This window comes from Salmo salar, chromosome ssa04 (assembly GCF_905237065.1).
Source record: "Salmo salar chromosome ssa04, Ssal_v3.1, whole genome shotgun sequence".
NCBI lineage: Eukaryota > Metazoa > Chordata > Actinopteri > Salmoniformes > Salmonidae > Salmo > Salmo salar.
Window position 1 is genome coordinate 38322860 of NC_059445.1, and position 18477 is coordinate 38341336.

General features: G+C 45.3%; 1 protein-coding gene across 4 annotated transcripts in view; it reads right to left on the bottom strand.

The window, feature by feature from the left end:
- LOC106602948 (high mobility group protein B3) overlaps positions 1–18477 on the bottom strand; it is a 48158-nt gene that overhangs the window by 26731 nt on the left and 2950 nt on the right. Inside the window, exon 1 of one of the 4 annotated variants that reach the window (XM_014195995.2) lies at positions 2356–2967. The exons of the other annotated variants lie outside the window; for them this stretch is intronic. The gene's annotated coding sequence lies outside the window, so the exon portion shown is untranslated. Of the gene's footprint in view, positions 1–2355; positions 2968–18477 lie in introns of those variants that run through there. 4 annotated transcript variants of the gene reach the window in all.

Below are 18477 nucleotides of genomic sequence, written 5' to 3' on the forward strand. Positions count from 1 at the left end.
TAAATGTATTTGGGTAAGGTGTATGTAAACCTCCGACTTCAACTGTACATACATACACTACAAAAAAAAAGCAAAACGTAAGGGTTAAAAAATAAATTTTTATTATATATATTTTTTTTTAACCCCAATGTTTTGCTTTTTGGGATCCTTATTAGCCATCCGCAACAGTAGGTGGCGGAATGTATATATAATTGTTACATTATACTGAAGAAGAAGTCAGACCAAAAACCAAGCCAGCGGGTTGAAGGAATTGTCCGGAGAGCTCCGAGATAGGATTGTGTCGAGGCACAGATCTTGGGAAGAGTACCAAAAAATGGCTGCAGCAGTGAAGGTCCCTAAGAACACGGTGACCAACATCATTATTAAATGGAAGAAGTTTGGAACCATCAAGACTTTTCCTAGAGCTCGCTGCCAGGCCAAACTGAGCAAATCGAGGGAGAAGGGCCTTGGTAAGAGAGGTGAGCAAGAACCTGATGGTTACTCTGACAGAGTTCCTCTGTGGAGATGGGAGAACCTTCCAGAAGGACAACCATTTCTGCAGTACTCCATCAAATCAGGCCTTTATAGTAGAGTGGCCAGACAGAAGCCACCCCTCAGTAAAAAGCCCATGACAGCTGCTTGGAGACTAGTCAGGATCGAGGGAAAGATGAACGAAGCAAAGTTTAGCGAAAGCCTTGATGAAAACCAGGACCTCAGACTGGGGCAAAGGTTCTTCTTCCAACAGGACAACAACCCTAAGCACACAGCCAAGACAACACAGGAGTGGCTTCGGAACAAGTCTCTGAATATCCTTGTGTGGCCCAGCCAGAGCCCGGACTTGAACCGGATCAAACATCTCTGGAGAAACCGGAAAATAGCTGTGCAACGACACTCCCCATCCAACCTGACAGAGTTTGATTAGATCTGTAGAGAAGAATGGGAGAAACTCCCCAAATACAGGTGTACCAAGTTAGTAACATCATACTCCATGCTTTAAATCAGTGCCAAAAGTGCTTCAACAAAGTACTTAAAGGGTATGAATACTTATTTAAATGTGATATTGAAGTTTTATTTTATTTTTAATTTGCACACAAAAATATGTTTTTTTGCTTTGTCATAATGGGGTATTTTGTGTAGCTTGATGAGGGGAAAAAAAACAATTGAATCCGTTTTAGAATAAGGCTGTAATGTAACAAAATGTGAAAAATCAAGGGGTCTGAATACTTTCCAAATGCACTGTATCAGATTTTTAGATAACTTTAGGTAGTATAGCTTTCTAAATTAATTAGAGACATTTAGTCATATGATCCACCACCAAAACACGAGATTAATTTGAATAAATTATTTTTAGTGAGAGTGTTGGTGATGCAACTCATTATAGTCCTACTTGCGGATTGAAGAGAATTCCACACCAGGAATTATTCACCTTCCATTTTGTGAATTGTATTCTCATGACAGAAACTGTCCTTTAATTTTAACAGCTTTTTGAGTTTTGTGTTTTTTTCCCGTCACAAATAGATCCATTAGGCATATTTTAACACAAAATTCTAAAGGCGCGCTTGTATGGGGACTAGGCTATTTGATGCCGTATGAAGAAGGGTGGATCTGCTATAGCAGTCCATTGAATAAAATGGCCTCTGTTCCACTGCTAGGGAAAGGTTTAGTAACAAAGCCACACAGCCTCGGATTACAAATGTCACGGGAGCAATGTCAATGCATTACCTACGTTCTGATCTCAAACGTTTGATATTATCTGAAAAATGTATATTTGTATTCCTACATGTAGCCCATCTATAGGCCTACACTTCATTTTCAAAAGCGGACATTTCATCAGTTTGTCAAAGTTCTCCAAGCACCGCCCGGCGTCCAGCAGAGCTGTCAGTAACAAAAGCCTGTACAAGCCAGCCATGACTGGTATATCGATGGTAGCACCGTGTCAAACACTGCAAACCGAAACGCAAAATATATATTTTTTTAATGTATCGAGGGAACTAAAGTGCAACTGAGATTAAAACGAAATGGTGTCGTTTCATGAGATTGTCAGACTTTAAAAACATTTGATGGCTGATTGTGGTCTTTCTTAATGGCTTAAATAGCAACCCATTTTAATGCATTAAATATCCAACAATTAACAGTCTAAAAATCAATAATATTTAATGGAACAAATTACAATGCTTTTCAACATACAAATATCCCGATAATCTACGACCCCCCCAAAAAAACAGAAATTAGGCCACTAGCTAATTAATTTAACTATTTATGAATAAAGTATGAACACATTGTAAAGAATGAGAAACATTATCCAAACATGCATTTCTTACAGGCTGCCAATATATTACAAACAATTGCTTTCAATAGGACCTGTGGTCTGCCTACCTGTGTTGCTTGTTATAGCGCAGTCAGTCACACGATCCCACGTCGGTTCGCTTAGGCTTTAATAGCGGAGTACACAGCCTCGCGCTAACTCACTGCGAGACCGGTCTGATTGGATAGTCGATTTGAAATAACCTCTAGTATGGATTGGTTTAATTCACATCAATTTGGAGAGCACATACAGCAGGCTATTTATACTGTATATAGCTGACATTCCAACTTCAATTGGACCAACACGCAAAACGTCATGCCAATACCATGCGTTTGTTACAACAATGTGAAGCATATTTTCTTCGGTAATAGAATACTCTTCACAAATGGGTATATTAACATCATGTGCGAAAATGTAGCCTGTCGACATTTTGTATGTGGTAAATTAAATACGCAATATGACGTTTATTTAATTAGCCTAATTGAAAACTACCACACACTTTAGGCCTATATCATGAAGGGAAAAGTAGGAAGAGAAAATGATGAGACTGGAACATTCTGTTGGTGACTTGCTTGAATAGCAGGCTAATGATTGCTTTGCAATGGTTACAGTTAGCCACTGTCACTGATTCCTTCCAAACCACTCTTTGTTGAATGTGCGATTTCCAACTTGTTGTGTAATGTTTATGTCCAATGGCCAATGAGCACCAATATGTTTTATCTATAATTTCTCATTATTTCTCTTCATATGACAAGGATTAAAAAGGATTTGCCAGTAGATTGTCAACTTGATTCATGATGATGACTGCTAGCTAAGATTTTGAAAGTATGATGTTGACATGATCAGTCCAATCAAAGCTACTGTACATGATTTGATGTCATCTTATCTGTGGCTAATGACCTTGAGCCTTCTTGGATGGACACTTCTAATGTAACTCTATGGCAGCACCCAAGGGGCTAGAATTTTCTAGCTCTACCCTTAGACTTGGCGGTGACGTAGAGTCCCCATGAGTGACAGAACACTGAGCCAATCACGGCGCAACACTCCGTATTTACTGCTGGCTTGCCCCACCACCACAGAAAGCACTGAGCTAGGCTGAAATTCCTGCATTTTGGAGCTGCCTTACTCAAGAAAACAAAAGAGACCATGTTTGTATGCGGCTTTATTAACTAAATTATATATATTAGTTTGGAAACTGATTTGTGACTTGTATTAAATGCCAAAACAACACGCAAAACAGGCAAGCCCCCCCCCGCTGCACTGAATGACGGGTCGTCACTGATCCTTCCGCTCGGCAGGATACATTCTCGAGTAAGAATTGCAGATTAGTCCCTTGTACCGGGTAGTGCTGCGACTGACCCCTTTAAATAGCTGCCGCTGCACTACTCCCACCTCTTCCTTTTCTCGGCTCATTCCAGAGAGGATTTGCTTGGTAAGCACTCTGTTAGAGTGTATAAACGCAGAAGTATGCCCACAGCTATTCAATAGTTTAGAGCAGCTAGCTAGCCTCTCCACCTGGGTGCTCTGCTGTCCCCCCACTCGGTTTGGCTTGTGCCATCTCAATTGGGTTTTGTCCTTCTATTTAATTACTTGTGACAGTGTACCAACCAGGGCGATACTCGGTTTGGTCGACCAGTACTGTGGTGCTGAGGGTTTGTCCTAGTTGTCTGTGTCTTGTCTGTCCACCGGAACCCTCCCGGTTAACCTTCGGCTTCGGGGACCGCGACTAACCCCGCAAGTTCAGGAGTCTGTATGTTTCATTCCGGCAGGCTTGCAGTTCTCCCAGGAGAGTGAATCACGTGTCACTAGGTGCACCATGCTTATCTCTCACAGGGTGCAGCCATCTTGCCTAGACTCTTGTGTGTTCCACAGTGAATGAGCTATGCAGTAACTAGCTTAATAAGAATGGCCTAGTGCGGGACTAAGCACACTTATCACATCCTGCCAACATCCCCACAAATAGTAGAATAAACTATAACGTAGCTTGAGTTACAGCCTACCCACACGTACAGTATAAGCAAAGATTGAGCTAACGTGTGTGAGAGTTTGTGTGCTCTGCCCCTCCTCCCATGATCAGGCAGTTCACACCTCGTTTACATATTCCCTTCTTCCCTTCCCTGCAAGATGGCGCCAACAGACATGGCAGCTCTGCGTCTAGCTCCTAAGCAACTTTGCAGTATTTTGTTTTTTTCGTGTTTTATTTCTTACAATATTAGTCCAGAAAGTTTGTGTTATTACATACAGCCGGAAATAACTTTTGGATATCAGAGCGGCATTATGACTTTCCCGAATTTAATTCTTTGTTCGTACCCCCCAGGGTAATTGAACTTATCCGAAAGGCTGCTCCAAGACGCCACCGGCGGAGAAGAGGTATTCGGAGTTGACTTCTTGTCCGACTCAGGAGGCGTGCTCACCATCCACCGCGTCCGAGTATATTACTCGCTAATGTTCAGTCTGTGGACAATAAAGTAGACGAGCTCAGGGCAAGGATCTCCTTCCAGAGAGACATCAGGAACTGTAACATACTCTGTTCCACGGAATCATGGCTCTCCCCGGATATACTGTCCCTGTCCATACAGCCAGCTGGGTTCTCAGTATATCGTGCAGCCGGGAATAAAGAACTCTCTGGGAAGAAGAAAAGAGGGGTTAACTATTAACTACTCATGGAGTGTTTGTGATAACATATAGCATTGGTGCCCAGGACATTGATCGCGGTCGACCGGTCAATAAAAGTTTTAAAAACGTATGCACTAAAAATGTACATTTTCGCAATTCACCTCGTTAGGAAGAGGGTGGAAAAAGTAGCTCCTATGTAACTAAAGTCTGGGCACCCCTGACGTACAGAAACTCAACCTAGAATACCTCACAATCAAATGCCGACAGTATTACCTCCCAAGAGAATTCTCTTCGGGTTATAGTCACAGCCATGTTTATTCCCCCTCAAGCCAATACCACGACGGCCCTCAAGGAACTACACTGGACTTTGTGCAAACTGGAAACCACATATTCTGAGGCCACATTTATTGTAGCTGGGGATTTTAACAAAGCAATTTTGAGGAAAACGCTACCAAAGTTCTATCAACACATTGACTCTAGTACTCGCACTGCTAAAACACTCGGCCACTGCTACTCCAACTTCCGGGATGCCTACAAGGCCCTCCCCTTCCCTCCTTTTGGCAAATCAGATCATAACTCCATTTTAAATCATCCCTTCCTATAGGCAAAACTCAAACAGGAAGTACCCATGCTAAGGTCTATTCAACGCTAGTCTGACCAAATCGGAATCCGTGCTTCAATATTGTTTTGATCACGTGGACTGGGATTTGTTCCAGCTAGCCTCTAAGAATGACATCAACGTATACACTGACATGGTGACTGAGTTCATCAGGAACTGTATAGCGGATGTTGTTCCCACTGTGACTATTAACCTGTTAGGGCTAGGGGGCAGTATTGACACGGCTGGATAAAAAAACATACCCGATTTAATCTGGTTACCACTCCTACCCAGTAACTAGAATATGCATATACTTATTACATATGGATAGAAAACACCCTAAATTTTCTAAAACTGTTTGAATGGTGTCTGTGAGTATAACAGAACTCATTTGGCAGGCAAAACCCTGAGACATTTTCTGACAGGAAGTGGATACCTGATGTGTTGTATTACCTTTAAACCTATCCCATTGAAAAACACAGGGGCTGAGGAATATTTTGGCACTTCCTATTGCTTCCACTAGATGTCACCAGCCTTTACAAAGTGTTTTGAGTCTTCTGGAGGGAGATCTGACCGAACAAGAGTCATGGAACGATGATGGCCCATTAGACACCTTGCGCGCGAGTTCATGTTGGGTACCCTCGTTCCAATACGTTATAAAAGAGTATGCATTCGTCCACCTTGAATATTATTCATGTTCTGGTTAAAAAAGGCCCTAATGATTTATGCTATACAACGTTTGACATGTTTGAACGAACGTAAATATATTTTTTCCCCTCGTTCATGACGAGAAGTCAGGCTGGCTTAGATCATGTGCTAACAAGACGGAGATTTTTGGACATAAATGATGAGCTTTTTTGAACAAAACTACATTCGTTATGGACCTGTGATACCTGGAAGTGACATCTGATGAAGAGAATCAAAGGTAATGGATTATTTACATAGTATTTTCGATTTTAGATCTCCCCAACATGACGTCTAGTCTGTATCGCAACGCGTATTTTTCTGGGCGCAGTGCTCAGATTATTGCAAAGTGTGATTTCCCAGTAAGGTTATTTTTAAATCTGGCAAGTTGATTGCATTCAAGAGATGTAAATCTATAATTCTTTAAATGACAATATAATATTTTACCAATGTTTTCTAATTTTAATTATTTAATTAGTGGTGCTGACTTGACTGCCGGTTATTGGAGGGAAACGATTTCCTCAACATCAATGCCATAGTAAAACGCTGTTTTTGGATATAAATATGAACTTGATAGAACTAAAAATGCATGCATTGTCTAACATAATGTCCTAGGAGTGTCATCTGATGGAGATTGTAAAAGGTTAGTGCATCATTTTAGCTGGTTTTATGGTTTTGGTGACCCTGTCTTTGAATTGACAAAACATTACACACAACTCTTGTAAATGTACTGTCCTAACATACTCTAAATTTATGCTTTCGCCGTAAAACCTTTTTGAAATCGTAAAACGTGGTTAGATTAAGGAGATGTTTATCTTTCAAAGGGTGTAAAATAGTTGTATGTTTGAAAAATTTTAATTTTGACATTTATTTGGATTCAAATTTGCCGCTCTTGAAATGCACCTGCTGTTGATGGAGTGCACCACGGGTGGCACGCTAGCGTCCCACCTAGCCCATAGAGGTTAAAACCTACCCAAATCAGAAACCGTGGATAGATGGCAGCATTTGCTCAAAACTGAAAGCGCAAACCACAGCAAGGTGACTGGGAATATGGTTGAATACAAACAGTGTAGTTATTCCCTCCGTAAGGCAATCAAACAGGCAAAACATCAGTACAGAGAAAGTGGAGTCGCAATTCAACAGCTCAGACACGAGACGAATATGGCAGGGTCTACAGACAATCACAGAGGGAAAACCAGCCACGTCGCGGACACCGATGTCTTGCTCCCGGACAAGCTAAACACCTTCTTCGCCCGCTTTGAGGATAACACAGTGCCACCAATGCGGCCCGCTCCCAAGGACTGTGGGCTCTCATTCTCCGTGGCCGACATACGTAAGACATTTAAACGTGTTAACCCTCGCAAGGCTGTCGGCCCAGACAGCATCCTTAGCCACGTCCTCAGAGCATGTGCAGACCAGCTGGCTGGAGTGTTTACGGACATATTCAATCTCTCCCTATCCCAGTCTGCTGTCCCCACTTGCTTCAAGATGTCCACCATTGTTCCTGGACCCAAGAAAGCAAAGGAAACTGAACTAAATGAGTATCGCCCCGTAGCACTCACTTCTGTCATCATGAAGTGCTTTGTGAGGCTAGTTAAGGATCATATCACTCTACCTTACCTGACACCCTAGAACCACTTCAATTTGCATACCCCCCCAATAGATCCACAGACGATGCAATCGCCATCGCACTGCACACTGCCCTATCCCATCTGGACAAGAGGAATACCTATGTAAGAATGCTGTTCATTTACTATAGCTCAGCCTTCAACACCATAGTACTCCCTCCAAGATCATCATTAAGCTCGGGGCCCTGCATCTGAACCCCGCCCTGTGCAACTGGGCCAGGACTTCCTGACGGGCCGCCCCCAGGTGGTGAAGGTAGGAAACAACTCCTTCACTTTGCTGATTGTCAACACAGGGGCCACACAAGGGTGCGTGCTCAGCTCCCTCCTGTACTCCCTGTTCACCCATGACTGCGTGGACACGCATGCCTCCAACTTAATCATCAAGTTTGCAGACACAACAGTTGTAGGCCTGATTACCAACAATGACGAGACAGCCTACAGGGAGGAGGTGAGGGCCCTGGCGGAGTGGTGCCAGTTAAATAACCTCTTCCTCAACAAAACGAAGGAGCTGATTGTGGACTTCAGGAAACAGCAGAGAAAGCACGCCCCTAACCACATCGACAGGACCGCAGTGGAGAAGGTACACATCACTGACGATCTGAAATGGTCCACCCACACAAGACAGTGTGGTGAAGAAGGCGCAACAGCGTCTCTTCAACCTCAGGAGGCTGAAGAAATTCAGCTTGGCCCCTAAGACTCTTACAAACTTTTAAAGATGTACAATTGAGAGCATCCTGTTGGACTGTATTCCCGCCTGGTACAGCAACTGCACCGCCCGCAACCACAGGGCTCTCCAGAGGGTTGCGTGGTCTGCCCAGCGCATCACCGGGGGCACACTGCCTGCCCTCCAGGAAACCTACAGCACCCAATGTCACAGGAAGGCCAAAAAGATCATCAAGGACATCAACCACCCGAGCCACGGCCCATTCACCCCGCTACCATCCATAAGGCAAGGTCAGTACAGGTGCATCAAAGCTGGAACCGAGAAACTGAAAAACAGCTTCTATCTCAAGGCCATCACACTGTTAAATAGCTATCACTAGCTGGCTACCACCCGGTGACTCAACCATGTACCTATAGAGGCTGCTGCCCTATATACATAGACATGGAATCACTAGTCACTTTAATAATGTTTACATACTGCTTTACTCATTTCATATGTATATACTGTATTCTATTCTACTGTATTTTAGTCAATGCCACTGACATTGCTTATTAATATATTTCTTAACTCCATTCTTTTACTTTAGATTTGTGTGTATTGTTGTGAATTGTTAGATATTACTGCACTGTTGGAGCTAGGAACACAAACATTTAGCTACAGCCGCAATAACATCTGCTAAATATGTGTATGTGACCAATAAAATTTGATTTGAGACTAAGGCTGGTACTGTAGATCTGTAGTACTTGACTAATACAGAATTGAGCTGTGTATACTATAGACACATAGCAATATCACACTGTTGGCTTCACTTTCACAGAGAAACTACATAGATATTATGGTGTTTCATTGTGAGAGATGCAGGGTACCCCTGTCTACGGGGGATGCACACTCTGCCTGCATGACCTGTCTTGGATTAGATCACACATGGAGAGCGCTTAGAGAACCCAATAGTTGTTTGGCCTACTCTTCCTTTGGAGAAGCATGCGCTTAGCACGCCTGGAGGGGATGAGGGCCTCAGTACAGTTCTCCCCGGCTGATGACCGTACTCCCCCCTTGCGGCAGCACCCTCTTCGTCCACTTTGGGGCCCCCCCCATTCAATTTGTCCACTTTGGGCCCCCCATCTAAATCCCCCATCCAAACTTAGTATGGCTGAGGAGTTGATCGGCCTTGAATGTCAGGCGGAAAGCCTGCGGGAAGAAGTGGACGCTTTATGAGGGATGACGGCGACTACACCCTCTCTCTCCACGCTGGAGACGAGTTGGAGTTGGGTGACAGTGATTCAGTGTTTCGAGCACATCAGGGATCGACCCCATCCACAGTGCCATCTGTAGCTGGGAGCACCGCTATGGAGGCACCCATGGTGGTGACGGAAGCAACACGAGGGCTTTCAGCGAGAGTGGCTACCACCCTTGATATCAAGCTGGAAGAAGCACCATCAGAGCAGCTCCTTATCCCCATCTGCCCCAAGTTTGCTTTGTCTCTCTGCAAATACTGGAGCAAGATGGGAGGGCGCTTCCATTGCGACAACCAGACCATGGACTCTCCTACTGGATGCAGAGTCCTTGGGGCTAGACCACTAATGTGGTGATGGATGACATGGTGGCTGCCATGATCCTCCCTGACAAGGAGATCGTTGGCAAGGTGCGTCGCCCCAAACCAGGACCTGAAAGAGTAAGCGATGAGCGGCTGCAAAGCACTTTCGGGACCCTCTCCATCATGGCGCACCTCAAACGCGGCTACGATGCTGCAAACCTACCTCGCCCTGTTGATCCCTCATCTCCCAAGGGGTGGTGATGAGCTTCTTACGGAGGCCGCAGAGGTGTCAAGGTTGCTCACTATGCTCCAGATGGACATGACACATGCCAATGGCAAGGCTTTGGCTTCAGTGGTGACTTCACTCCATCTTTGGCTGGCACAGTCTAAACTGCCACCGCCAGTTCAGAAAACATTCTTGGAGCTCCCCTTCATGCCTGGTTTCACCTTTGGGCCAGAGGTCGACAACATCATATAACAGACTACAAAACTGCTCAAAGAGAGACTTTGCAGGAGTTCTTGGCAACTGTGCGCCCTACCTCCGCCACTGGGAGGAGCTGGAAGACAGGACAGGATGTCTGAAGGGTGCTCCAGCAACGTCTTGGCCCCCGTCCACCCCCCGCTAGGACAGCAGGGGCAGGGAAATGGGAACCAGCATTTTACACCCCGACAGCAGGAGGACAGGAGTCGTCACCACCCTTACAAGCAGAAGGATGGGCCCCTCGGCAGTCCTCCTGAGGTGCTGGCGGTCGGCCTCAGCCGTCTGTCCCAGGCCCAAAGGGCAATCTGGGTCACCTCGTGGCAGATGGGGTGAGGAAGGAGGCCCTCCGGTTGGAGACAGCCTTGCTCCTGAGCAAGGACACAATCAGGAAGGTAGAGCCACTAGAACGGCTAAGTGGGTTCTACACCACGTATTTCATAGTTCAGAAAAAGGACGACAGCTTTTGGCCAATCCTGGACCTGTGCGGCCTCAACAAATGTTTAAATGTTTAAAGGAGCTCAAGTCTCGAGCGGCCAATGGTTCACCACGCTCGACCTGAAGGATGAATACTTCCATGTTCCTGTTCATCGAGAACATTGGAAGTACGTCCGGTTTTCCTTCGAAGGAGTGGCTTATGAATTCAAAGTCCTTCCTTTCAGCCTCACACTGGCGCCGCGTACATTCACAAAGTGCATGGACGCAGTCCTAGCACCTATCATGTCCCAGGGCATTCTAGTGCTGAACTACCTGGACGACTGGCTGGTGTGTGCTCAAATCAAGAGAGCAAGCTACAGCAAACATAATTATAATCTTGAAGCACATTCAAGACCTGGGCCTCACCCTAAACAGGGAGAAGAGCAACCTGACTCCCTCACAGGTGGGATGTTGAACAACTCAACTCTTATGAGAGCACATCTCCCTCAGATGAGATTGGAGAAGATACAGGCTTACCTAGACCGTTTCCGGCTTGGATGAGCCGTGTCCGTATTAGAGTGCCAGAAGTTACTCGGCCTACTCGCGTCGGCTTCTCTGTTGATGCCGCTGGGCTTTCTTCCCCTCAGGCCACACTAGCGATGGTTCAGCTACACCAGAGACGACATCGACATCGTTAGCTATCTGTGACAAATGCATGTGTGAGGACACTGTTGAAATGGCACTCGCTCCTTCCTGTTGGAGGGAGTGATACTGAACAGAGTCCACTGCAGGGAGCTAGTGTGCACCGATGCCTCGCTAGCGGGTTGTGGGCAGTGTTTAGAGGCATGGTTGGAGCTCAGGGCGGTTCACCTGGCACTCCAACACTTCCTGCCCTACTTAGAAGGGAAGCATGTCCTGGTCAGATCAGACAACACCAATGGCTCAGCTCTTTCTGTGGGCTCAGACCCGCTTTACGTCATTGCAGGCAGCGCACATCCCCGGGGTCTTGAACCGGGCAACGGACATGCTTTCGAGAAATGGCCCTACGGAGGGGGACTGGAGTCTACACCCTCAGGTGATGCTACAGCTGTGGGAAAGATTCGGGAGAGCGCAAGTGGACCTGTTTGAATCTCAGGAGAACACTCCTTGTCCCAGCTGGTTCTCGATGTCGGACATTCTAGGCCCTCTGGGTTTGGACAGCCTCACTCACGATTGGCCAGCAACGACACTTTATGCATTCCCACCATTTCCCCTGATCACAACTATGCTAGAAAGGGTCAGTTTGAAGGGCAACCGGCTACTCCTGATAGCCCCATACTGGCCGAGACGACCATGGTTCAGCCTCCTGTTGTCCCTCCTCTCTGGGACCCCATGGGAGCTGCTGCTGAGACCCGACCTGCTCTCTCAGGCTCGGGGGACACTCTGGCATCCGGACCCTCCACCAATGTGTCATATCAAATGTGGTGGGGCATATTCTGTACTTGGTGTGAGGGTCATAATGTTGTCCCCGAGTCGTGTGATTTACAAAGTGGTTTTACAATCACTGCTTGATGTGGGCTGAGCGGCATCTACGTTGAGTGTGTATTTGGCCACAATTTCGGCGTGACATGACAATGGCCCAGAGGGACCCTTGGGTGGCTACCCATTGCACTCCGAGTTTATGAAGGGAATTAGATGTCTGTATCCATCGAAGGCCCGTTTGGTGCCAAACTGGGACCTTGACGTGATGCTGTCAGCACTTGCTAGGCCACCCTCGAGACCCTGGGGTTAGCGTCTTTTTTCCATAAAGGTGGCATTCCTGTTGGCTCTTAGCTCTACTAAGAAGGTTAGTGAACTTCATGCTCTTTCAGTGAGCGCTAAATGTTTCCGAATGGGTGCAGACAAGGGGAGTGTTATCCTCTGGCCTAACCTCTATTTCTTGCCATAGGTCCTGTCTGACAGACATGTGAACTGGCCCTTACATTTGTCCCATGGCTGTGAGTGGATTGGGTTTTTCCCCCAAGTGTGCCTTGCCCAGTGAGGGCACTAGACACTTACTTTACACGGACTAAGACAATACGACAGTCAGATCAGCTGTTCGTGTGTTATGGTCAGAGAGTTCTGGGGAAGAGCCTATCAAAACAGAGACTCTCACGTTGGATTGTGGACACTATTACTACAGTATATCAGCTGGCCGGCTGGACTTTGCCGTCTGCTGTGGCGGCGCATTCTATTAGAGGAGTAGTTACATCGTGGGCCCTGCTTCGAGGAGTTCCCCTTGCTAGGCACTATCGAGTCAATGTTGCTGCAGCCAACCAGATTGAGCCGTGTTGGGTGTTGCCTCCATTTCCCTACAGGGAGATGGAGGGACACAGCAACCATGACTGCCTTGAGCTCAGTCCAACGGGATTTTGCTCCTGTCTGACCATGCCTAGTTCACCGATTAATCTGGTATTGTGATACCATATTGGATTGATCCGATTTATATAGTGCTACATAACGAAGGTTACGTATGTAACAATTGGATCATTCCAATCGTCTTGTCGGTGATCTACGGCCCCTCGAAAAGGACACAAGGTGGGATTAGTGCAGCGGCAGCTATTTAAGGGGTCAGCCACAGCGCTACCAGGTACACAGGACTAATCTTAAATTCTTACTTGGAATGTACTGTATCCTGCCGAGCAGAAGGATACCATATTGGAGTGCAATAGCTCACATAACCGTGGTAACATACGTAACTTTCATTTTGTATTGCAGCACGCTTGCTGTTGTTAGCAATTTCTTTGAAAATAACTTGTGTGTGAAACTGATGCATTTAAAGTGGAATTGACAGCATTTTAGCAACATGAAATCTTAAAATCTATTCATATACCCCCAGGAAGAATTACAGTTTTTTAAAGCATTTTCTGACAAGCGACCACTTAGATATGGTCACGTTTTCATAAATTCGTAGAATGTTTGGGAATGACGTATACTAAGGCATTTGTGTATATTCTATAGCAAAATAGAGTTGGAACGCGGCCATGCATTTGGACAATTAATACATACTGCAGTAACTAAAACCGGTGCACTATAGCCAATCGGAGCTACAATAGGTCTTTAAACAAATAAGCCATTTGCCACACGGGTACTTTACATTTGGGAACTTTACAGTCCTATTGATCAAACAACCATGAAAAGGTTGTGCTAGCTAATGCTAGCCAGAGCAAGATGAGCTAAAATCTAACAAAGGAACATTAGATAAAGCCTCAAAATTGCACTGATAAACAATGGGGAATTGTAGCCTCCTCGTCCTTCTGCAGCTTGCCTGCCAATGCATGCTGGTCCCAACCAAGCACCCAAGATAGCATGCTAGCCATCTTTAGCAAGTTAACTAGCTACTTCCAGACACAAATGAGAGAATTCTTCACTCTGACCATTTTACTCACCGTATCAGAGCTGGTTAGGATGTTTACACGTTATCTTGTACTTTTTTCCCTACGTTTCCTGACACTACACATATGCAGCAGGTGTTGCACGTTCGTAAATTCATCAGTTCTGTGGTCTGACACACTCAGATGAGAGTGCTCTGAAATCGGAGTAGCATATCTCTCTGCATTCAATCTGGCTAACGGGATAACAGTTGTTAAAGTTATTGCTAGCTAACCAAATGACACCTGCATCTCTAGCTGTGTATAGCCACCAAAAAACAATATGAGGGGAAAAAGTCACTCACTCACCCACTCCTCCAATGGCATGACATCCTCCTAGCAGCTAGTTAGCTAATGTTAGGCTCTGTGTTTTTAGCCTGCTACATAAATAGATATGCTAGGCTATTAGCCACCTTATGACTGACTGTGATCATTGCCTTGCTAGTTTGATTGTATTGACATTCCCAGCGAGAGTTACATTTGTCCATTTTTGCCCAGAATATTGAGTCATTGAAATTGAAACAGTGCATCCCGAATGGAGGCAGCAAACAATGTACCAGCCCAGCTGTGATTTACAACCTGATAGCAATATTTTTGGGACTACCAAGAAATGTATTGGTGAACGATATCAATCATGCATTGAACTGCATCCATCTATTTAGCCAACAATGCCTTACTGAATGTCATGGAACGTTGAGTCAAATAGAACCACATTTTGTAATAGTTAAAACGGTGTCAGTTCCACTTTAAACTTTACATCACCAAGTTACTTTGTGTACTAAACGGGAATTGCTTTTTGCCAAGGTAAGTAATGTACATTTTGATTGGGAAATGCTTAATGGTTGTGTTTTTGTATTCTTATGATTGGGACCTACTGGCTTATTATGAGTTTATGGATTGCTTATCCTTTAACATCATGCTTTGTGTGACTGCTGTCTTTCCATCGGCCCTATGCAGTGGTGACTGGAGAAGTGGGTATACTAAAATGTTGGCAAAAAGTTCCCAAATGGCCAGCCCAGAGAAGGAAAGGCACCCTGTGTGAAAAATCCTGTTTTCCTTTGTTGTTTTTTTGTTTTCCTATTGATTTTTCAGATTTTCATTCTCAAAAATCACACTTTATTTTAATATATATATTTTTTTATGATGGTCTAAGTCCACAATAATGCTTAAATCACATCAATCTGATTGGGTGGGCCTGTCAGGGCCTGGCTCCCCAGTGGGTGGGCCTCTGTCCATGCATGCCCAGTCACCCATCCCATTTTTAAAAAATGTAACCTTTAATTAACTAGGCAACAAATTCTTATTTATAATGACGGCCTAGGACCGGTGGGTTAACTGTCTTGTTCAGATTTTTACCTTGTCAGCTCGGGGATTCGATCTAGCAACCTTTCGGTTACTGGCCCAACGCTCTAACCACTAGGCTACCTGCCGCACCTGATTTCTACCAGCATGTGCAACCAGAGGGAGAAAAAAAAACTCTAGACCACCTTTACTCCACACACAGAGACAGGTACAAAGCTCTTACTTGACCTCCATTTAGAAAATCTGACCATAATTATATCCTCCTGATTCCTGCTTACAAGCAAAAACAAAAGAAGGAAGTACCAGTGACTCGCTCAAAACGGAATTGGTCAGATGACGCGGATGCTACACTACAGGACTGTTTTGCTAGCACAGACTGGAATATGTTCTGGGATTCATCCAATGACATTGAGGAGTATACCACCTCAGACACCGGCTTCATCAATAAGTGCATCGACGACGTCGTCCCCACAGTGACTGTACGTACATATCCCAACCACAAGCCATTGATTACAGGCAACATCCGCACCGAGCTAAAGGCTAGAGCTGTCGCTTTCAAGGAGCGGGACACTAATCCGGATGCTTATAAAAAAAATCCCGCTATGCCCTCCAACGAACCATCAAACAGGCAAAGCATCAATACAGGACTAAGATTGAATCCTACTACACCAGCTTTGACGCTCGTCTGATGTGGCAGGGCTTGCAAACTATTACAGACTACAAAGGGAAACCCAGCCGCGAGCTGCCCAGTGACACAAGCCTACCAGAGGGGCTAAATGCCTTTTATGCTAACTTCGAGGCAAGCAACACAGAAGCATGCATGAGAACACCAGCTGTTCTGGGTGATTGTGTGATCATGCTCTCCGTAGCCGATGTGAGCAAGACCTTAGACGTGTACTCAGAGCATGCGCAGACCAACTTGCAAGTGTCTTCATTGACATTTTCAACCTCTCCCTGACCGCGTCTGTAATAATAACTACATGTTGTTTCAAGCAGACCACCACAGTTCCTGTGCCCAAAAAAGTGAAGGTAACCTGCCTAAATGACTACCGCCCCGTAGCACTCACGTTGGTAGCCATGAAGTTCTTTGAAAAGCTGGTTTTGGCTCACATCAACACCATCATCCCGGAAACCCTGGACCCACTCCAATTCGCATACCGCCCCAGCAGATGACGCAATCTCAATCGCACTCCACGCTGCCTTTTCCCACCTGGACAAAAGGAACACCTATGTGAGAATTCAGCTCAGCATTCAAAACCATAGTGCCCACAAAGCTCATCACTAAGCTAAGGACCCTGGGACTAAACATCCCCCTCTGCAACTGGATCTTGGACTTCCTGATGGGCAGCCCCCAGATGGTAAGGGTAGGCAACAACACATCTGCCACGATGATCCTCAACACGGGGGCCCCTTGGGTGCGTGCTTAGTCCCCTCCTGTACTCCCTGTTCAACCACAACTGCATGACCAAGCACGACTCCAACACCATCATTAAGTTTCCTGACGACACAACGGTGGTAGGCCTAATCACCAACAACGATGAGACAGCCTATAGGGAGGTCAGAGACCTGGCAGTGTGGTGCCAGGACAACAACCTCTAACTCAACGTGAGCAAGACAAAGGAGATGATCGTGGACTACAGGAAAAGGAGGGCCGAACACGCCCCTATCCACATCTACGGGGCAGTAGTGGAACGGGTCGAGAGTTTCAAGTTCCATGGTGTACACATCACCAACAAACTACCATGGTCCAAACACACCAAGAAAGTCGTGAAGAGGGCACGACAACGCCTTTTCCCCCTCAGGACACTGAAAAGATTTGGCATGGGTCCCCAGATCCTCAAAGTTATACAGCTGCATCGGAGAGCATCCTGACCGGTTGCATTACCGCCTGTTATGGCAACTGCTCGGCATCCGACCATAAGGCGCTACAGAGGGTAGTGCGTACAGCCCAGTACATCACTGGGGCCAAGCTTCCTGCCATCCAGGACCTATATACTGTCAGAAGGCAAAAAAAAGTGTCGGACTCCAGTCACCCAAGTCATACTGTTCTCTCTGCTACTGCACAGAAAGCAGTACTGGAGAGCCAAGTCTAGGTCCAAAAGGCTCCTTAACAGCTTCTATCCCAAAGCCATAAGACTGCTGAACAATTAGTCAAATGGCCACCCGGACTATTTGCATTAACCCCCCCTTTGTTTTCACACTGCTGCTACTCGCTGTTTATTATCTATGCATAGTCACTTTATCCCTACCTACATGCACAAATTACCTTGACTAACCTCTACCCCCGTACATTGACTCAGTACCCCCTGTATATAGCCTCATTATTGTTATTTTGTGATACTTTAATTTTTTTCAAATGTTTTCTTAACTTTTTTTTTTAAACAACATTTTTGGTTAAGGGCTTGTAAGCATTTCACAGTAAGGTTGTATTCGGCGCATGTGACAAATATCTCTGGAGAGACCTGAAAATAGCTGTGCAGTGACGCTCCCCATCCAACCTGACTTGAGAAGATCTGCAGAGAAAAATGGGAGAAACTCCCCAAATACTGGTGTGCCAAGCTTGTAGCATCATACCCAAGAAGACGCGAGGCTGTAATCGCTGACAAAGGTGCTTCAACAAAGTACTGATTAAAGGGTATGAATACTTATGTGAATGTGATAGGTTTTTGATTTTTAAAGGTTTTTGATTTTTAAACATTTTTAAAATACCTGTTTTTGCTTTGTCATTATGAGGTATTGTGTGTAGATTGATGAGGGGGAAAAAAAACATTTAATCCATTTTAGAATAAGGCTGTAACATAATGTGGAAAAAGCCAAGGGGTCTGAATACTTTCCGAATGCACTGTAATAGATATACACTCCTATATTTGGCCTGGTGAAGCG